Below are 7,372 nucleotides of genomic sequence, written 5' to 3'. Positions count from 1 at the left end.
CATACCATTGTAGGCGTTTGGGACGAATAAACCGGGGACAGGTAGGGCAATAAATCGCATGAGGGTATCGGCAATAAATTGCCTCGGCGCGCGGCTTTCATCGCGCAAGCCGGCCCGCATACTACGGACAATAAAAGGTGGGGCTACGGTCTCCACAGGCAAGGTCAGAACTTTTGTTCGGGCATGTACTTACGTTAGTTCGTCTTTCGGTTGATAGAGGCAGTCTTCGTCGAGCTGCCATACGGTATGGCCGCGGTTCGTCGCAAGTTTTCTCCTTATCCCGCTGTAAATTAAAGTGAATTATTGATAGTGATGTTTCACTCGTCCGCCGGCCCGGTAAAAGCTGCTCGTGCTGTCGCATGCTGGTGAGTACTGTCAAAAAGCTTAATTAAATACATCGGTGTATCTCGGTGTGAGTGTCGTCGAGCACGCGGGCAGCACGTCGTCTGCCAGGTTGACAAGCATCATCCTTTTTCCTCTCAGCTGGCTGTATGGACCGTTCGGATCGTTTTTCTTCCTCCCTCGAATCTTCATGAAAATTTCACAAAAAGTAAGTCACACGCATACATACGTAGACACACCGTCATCTTACTCTCTGACAATTATCCTATCGATGCCGGAACTGTTTTCTGTATTTTTCTCGGTTAAATTTTTTACTTTGGACATCTCGGGATTTTCTCGAAAGACCTGGTTTTCGCGATTTTGTTAAATTCAAGAGAGAGTGAGAGGGAGAGAGAGAGAGAGAGAGAGAGAGATCGAAGTCTGGCAGCGATGTCTGCTTCCCTGCATCCGACGTACTCGGGGCGAAAAGCATCGCTTATTTTTACGCGTTCTATTTCGGTCCTGGCACATGGGTTTCTTCTAATAGTTTTCCGAAACGTTAGAGATACAACGCCGATGCGATCCTGTCACGAATTTTCCGCTCGCCATGCCATGCCGAATGCTCGTCGAGGCGGCTACCAGTTCGCTCGATTCCCTCGTAAAACCGAACACCGTTCCCGAGCATTTCGAGGCGGAAATGTTTCTTAAAACACAGCACATATTGTATAATGTCGGCAATTAGGGTCGAGACACGTGTTTGTATACAAACACGAGATGCAGCACCGAGACACGAGGCTCGTGCCTGTAATTCGCCCGCGTTCCAGCATTTTTCACGTGTTTCTTTAAAGGGGGAAGATCTGCGACACGGGAATTCGGGCGATTGGGAAATTTTGGGGGTGTGTACGGCACTTATAGATACACAATCGTGCAATTTTCGTTGTTTCCGTTAACGTCGAGGGTTCGGAAATTATATTTTAAATAGTCAGCTATTTTTAGGTTTTATTTTAAGGAGGGGGGTCCGCGATAAAAGAATTCGAAATAGAATAAAAGATTATGAAATTTTGGGGATGTGTAGGACAGATATATATATAGATATTATGCAATTTTTGCAGTTTCAGTTTGTTGTGAGGATTGAAACGAACCCTTTCGGGTATTTTTCGATTTTATTTAGAGAACTGTGATAGAGGGAAAGTTTTTAGACAAAAATGGCGGGTTTTAGTTCGATGTATCTAATATAACGGTAACGCATAGGCGTAGGCGCGCGTGTGATGGATTAAATTGGGGTGAAATTAACCTTCGAAGATTCGGTTATTTTTAGGTTTTATTTTAGGGGGACGATCTCGCGCACGGGAATTCGGAAGATTTTCCCCAGAGGTGCTCAACCTCCAGGAAAATCCCATAAGAACCCCATTGATTTTCGCAATTTGAAGAGCTTTTCTCGTTAGGTTATTACTTGAAGCCACCCGATAGCATTATAAAAAAATTGTAATATTATAAAACTATTAGTGACCTCAAAATTCACCATTTGGGACAGTAAATTGCAGGTAATTTTAGTAAAACGAATTTTTATTTTTTAAAATTGAATAAAAGATACTATTTCTATCGGATTCGCGTAAAATAATTAAAGAAGGAAATTTCTGCTTGAATTAGTACAAGATTATTTTTCTTTCGAGAGGGTTGCAAATATTTGGCGCAACCGGAAGTCCGAAATAGTGTTCGATCGAGTTTCAACTCCGAGCATTTGGAACTTTGTTTACGGATTCGGCGCACAGGACTTACCGTTGGCAAGTTTGACACAGACCAATGAATTAATTCACCCTCGGATAAATCAGTTGAAGCCGGTGGTGGTCAGTAGCGACCTGATTGGAAACTCGATGGAGTGAAATGAAACAAATGTGCCCCGGTGTATTGGCCTGCTTTTTTTCTCTCTCCACCGAAGATACTTTCGTGGATTTTGCAACGCGGCCAATTAAAACCGATGTCCTAGACGATAACGCAGTCAGCCGGGGTAAACTCGTTGCATGCGCGGCTCTAGGCTGCACCGCGTTGCACCAGAGTCCTTCATCGAACGCGCAACGAAATTTTCAGTCCGAGCAAATCGTATTAAGAATTTTCTCTTCGATTTTATCGAGGCGAAACAACGATTTTTAGTTTTTTAGTTAGATTTTTAGTTAGAGCGTCGGTTGTATGCATTCGTTGTAATTTTGGTTCTTTGACAATTAGTTTCGAAAAAAAAGTTTCTCGTAGGTACAATAATTAAGTTAGGCAATTTTTATTTTGTATAAAGATACGCAGTCTACTTTGCAAGTTGTTCCTGAAAATATAAAAATTATTTACGACTCATTGTTGGTTTAATATTTATAGAATGCTGTATTGAAATTGTAAACGAAATGGTATTCTTTCCCTTTAATTAGATTTTAGTAATTTTTTAATAAAGGATAGGAAAGGAATTCTTTTTTGCTTACAATTTCTATAAAGCATTCTATAAATATACAAATTATTTACGACTCATTGTTGGGCTAGTAAATATTTATAGAATGCTTCATCGGAATTGTAAACAAAATGGAATTCCTTTCCCTTAAGTAATTAGATTTTTATACTCTGGAATGTAATTTTTAAATAAAGGATAGAAAGGTTTTGCTTACAATTTTTATAAAGCATCCTATAAATATTTATTAGACTGACATAAATAATTTCTGTTTGCAGGAATAAATTGCAATAAGTAGACTACGGATCTTTATACAAAATAACATTTTTTTTAACTTAATTGCATTTACAAAAAAAAAAATAGATGAGAATCTAGTTTTTAGTTCAATCATTTGAAAAATTCGGAAATGATGTATTTTTAAATTTTGTTCTAATATCTTTAAATTTTTTTTTTATTTCACTAGGGATATTAAAACAGAAATTATTTATGGTTCGACCTATTTCCACAAAAATCCACAAATTAGTAATTACTAGACTGCGGATCTTTATGCAAAGTTAAAATTTTCTACCTGAATTGCAACAAACTGGAGTAAAATAGAAATTTATTTCATTTCTGAATATGTTTAATAGGTTGAAAATAATAGCATTTTCAAATTTTTCTAATGTTTTTACTGTGTTAAGAAACGCCTACACATTTTTGTCATAAATCCATAAAATCCGCAGTCTAGTAATTACTGACAAATTAGTAATCGAACATTTTCTTTTCGATTTCGAAAAAAAAATTCCGCGCGAACGTCGCTGTAGCGTTCTAACGTGCGGGGTTCACAGGTATAGTGCGCTCCTTATCGCTGTTGTTCGAAAGAAGTTGTACCGTACGCGGCACTGCATCGATAATCGCATTTTTCTCGAGCTTCGCAGGAAACGCGATTACGGATGTGCATACTTGGAGATAAAAATAGGGCTGTTTTTATGCAGGTACCCGCCGAATGGAACTCGGAACATTCGCGAGCGATTTTAACAAAGAATTTCACAAAAAAAAAACTTCAGGTAATTCTCTCCGTGATTTTAACCCTTTGCACTCGAGTGGTGACTCTGAAGCATCACTAGAAATTATTGTGGTATTATTTCAAAGAAATTACGAGAAATTTTACAAAATATTTGTTACATTACAAAAATTTGTATTTAATAGATTACTAAACATTTCTATATTATATGTAGTAATCGGAACGGTTTCGTATGAATGAAATGAACAGTTTGTAAGACGGAAGAAAAATTTAGTTCCAGATTGAAAACAGCGCCGAGTGCAAAGGGTTAATAAATTGCACAGAATATCCTAAAATTCTTTTATCATTTCTCGCCCGAAATTCTTTTAACTCTTAACCCTTTGCACTCGAGTGGTGACTCTGAAGCACCACTAGAAATTATTGTGGTATTATTTCAAAGAAATTGCGAGAAATTTTACAAAATATTTGTTACATTACAAAAATTTGTATTTAATAGATTACTAAACATTTCTATATTATATGTAGTAATCGGAACGGTTTCGTATGAATGAAATGAACAGTTTGTAAGACGGAAGAAAAATTTAGTTCCAGATTGAAAACAGCGCCGAGTGCAAAGGGTTAATAAATTGCACAGAATATCCTAAAATTCTTTTATCATTTCTCGCCCGAAATTCTTTTAACTCTTAACCCTTTGCACTCGAGTGGTGACTCTGAAGCACCACTAGAAATTATTGTGTTATTATTTCAAAGAAATTACGAGAAATTTTACAAAATATTTGTTACATTACAAAAATTTGTATTTAACAGATTACTAATCATTTAAATATTATATGTAGAAATCGGATCAGTTTCGTACGAATAAAATGAAAATATTCTAAGACGGAAGAGAAAAATTTAGTTTTAGAACGAAAATAGCGCCGAGTGCAAAGGGTTAATCGCACAGCTGTGTTAAGAAGAAAAAAAAGGGAAATCTACCAGCACCGCGTGCAATATTTTTCCCCGGACAATACTGCTCGGTCAACCGGGTTCAAACCTTTGTTTACAGGGCCCGTTGGGCTCGTTATCGCACAGAGAGTAGTATCATTACCCTCCAATTATACTGGGCGCGATTTCTATCGTGACGAGCGGCCGTAGCCGTCGGTTAAAAGAGAAAACCGGTGCCGGTTACCAGTACAGAACGGAACAGAGAGAGAGAGAGAGAGAGAGAGAGAGAGAGAGAGAGAGAGAAAAAAAAAAAAGAAACACCGTCGGGCCTCGTGTTGCCGGTTACAGGTGAAACGCAGCTGGCCGAATTCGCCCTGCTCGCTCTCGTGCCTCTCGTAAAACGAATTACCGTGTAGCGCAAAATGTTTCGCGGGCCACGTGAGGAAACCCCTCGCGCGAGAGCGTGTTACGTGGCGCGATTTAAAATGACAAACGATATCCTCTGTCTCTCTCTCTCTCTCCCCTACCTTCTTCGGCGTTGTCCTTCTCTCTCTCTCCCGTACCTTCTTCGGCGTTGTCCCTTCTCTCTCTGCCCTACCTTCTTCGGCGTTGTCCTTCTCTCTCTGCCCTCAGTCCTCGAACCCCTCAGGCCATAGGCGAAGACGTCCCGCGCACGGAAAGAGACAGCAATCCGTTCGTGCGGTTAATCGATTCTAATTGAACCGAGGCGTCACGGAACGATCTGCGCCGCGCGATTCGATTACGATTCGGATCGCGATCCACGCGGGCGAAGATCGTTGCGAAATTCAAAGAAACCGAGGTCAATTCTGCTCGCTGGGTGTAGAAAATCGGTACTGTAAATATCGTCCGAATATTAATTTGTTGTGGTTGTAAAGTCCTTTTGTGCAATCGTTTCGCAGTTTTCGGAGGAATTTAATTTCGGAGAGGAAAGGAATTTTTCCGCTTGATTTCTTTCGATGTAATTGGGGAAGCGATTTCCATACGACGGTATATATTTTTGTTTTTAGAGCATTGCGAGCACATTTGAACGTGTTTATATAATTAGAAATTTTTCCGTAATGTGTTTATATAATTAGAAATTTTTCCGTGTATATATCGTAACTGTTTATGGCAATAAATGGGCGGCATCACCTGGACCTTCGATAACCGAAAGTCGTCTCATTTTTATTACCGCGTTTTTATTAGCTCGCTTTCTTTTCGGCAGAATTTGGTTACCCTTTTTTTTGCATGTAGCGGTTACGGGCTCTCACCGTCTTACCTGCCCAGTGTGATCTGACCCTAGAGGGAAATTATTTATTACTTTTGAGTCCGTCTTAGGAACGTGGTGTATTAAAAATTTCCTTTTATTTAAATAATTATTTTTATCACCTCCATCGGTTGGAGAAATTCCGTTTATATAAAAGTGAAATTTTTAGCTTTTGAATTTGCAACATATTAACGATATTATCCTAGCATCTTGCACAAAAATTATTTCCGACTATTATGCGAGGTTCAACGACCGGATACAGAGCACTCGACCGATAATAAAAGAATTTTACATCGATTTCATATATCCTATTTCACCGCATATCATAGTTATGAATGCATAAAATCCGCAGTCCGGTGCCCCATAGTAATACGAGTATTTTCGTACCGCGTAACTTTCATTGAATCTCGTTCCTCCCGTGACTACTATACTTCGAGAGATAATGGTCCATTTTCAGTAAAGCGCGGCATGCGATATAGTTTACGCTCAGTTTTTATCCGCATCGGATCTCGCGAAGCTTGTTTCATACAAGTATCATCGTGGGCTGCACACGGTGCTCTTGTGCACGGCAGATTTTATCCTTTTCATACCTTGACACTGAGCGAATTTCGTACCCTAATCTCTCGGTAGCCTATTTATCCATGGAAACGCAACGACTATGCTGAAGAATCGTGCCGATTGTTTGACTCGTTTTATCACGGAGGCTAGATTTCTTCAACGGTCTGATCCATGCGGGAACATGTGCCTCCCATTCATAAATCACGTGCTTGTTCGCTCGGGAAGAAGGTATGTAAACTTTGCCGTACAGTCAGCTGCTGCAGTCTACTATAGTCGCATATCTCGGATATTTGAAACGGGAGGTGCCTAGCGAGAGGGGTTGGCCGCTTTAATCCAAAATTTTTACTTTTCAATTTGATCATAATCTTTTGTTGTTTCATCGTTCAAGTAAATTTCTAATTTATTCATTAATTATTTACATTCGGTTCAAACAGCTCGAAATCAAATGCGAATTGAAGTTTAAATTTTAGGTCAAATGTGAATCTAAATTCGAGTTGAAGCAGGGAAAATTCTAGTTCAAATTTTAGTTGAAATTCTAGTTGAAATTGTAGTTGAAATTGTAGTTGAAATTGTAGTTGAAATTGTAGTTGAAATTGTAGTTGAAATTGTAGTTGAAATTCTAGTTGAAATTCTAGTTGAAATTCTAGTTGAAATTCTAGTTGAAATTCTAGTTGAAATTCTAGTTGAAATTCTAGTTGAAATTCTAGTTGAAATTCTAGTTGAAATTCTAGTTGAAATTCTAGTTGAAATTCTAGTTGAAATTCTAGTTGAAATTCTAGTTGAAATTCTAGTTGAAATTCTAGTTGAAATTCTAGTTGAAATTCTAGTTGAAATTCTAGTTGAAATTCTAGTTGAAATTCTAGTTGAAATT

The 7,372-nt window shown here is 38.6% G+C and overlaps 1 protein-coding gene across 1 annotated transcript in view; it reads left to right on the top strand.

Annotated features, from left to right (window-relative positions):
• The first annotated feature begins 208 nt into the window (after window positions 1-208).
• Ttll5 (Tubulin tyrosine ligase-like 5) overlaps window positions 209-7,372 on the top strand; it is a 64,418-nt gene continuing 57,254 nt past the window's right edge. The window contains exon 1 of the mRNA XM_076801233.1: window positions 209-365. The gene's annotated coding sequence lies outside the window, so the exon portion shown is untranslated. The remainder of the gene's footprint in view (window positions 366-7,372) is intronic.

Source organism: Halictus rubicundus, chromosome 15 (assembly GCF_050948215.1).
Source record: "Halictus rubicundus isolate RS-2024b chromosome 15, iyHalRubi1_principal, whole genome shotgun sequence".
NCBI lineage: Eukaryota > Metazoa > Arthropoda > Insecta > Hymenoptera > Halictidae > Halictus > Halictus rubicundus.
The sequence above is the reverse complement of the archived record's forward strand: the minus strand, read 5'-3'. Positions and strand labels throughout refer to the sequence as shown.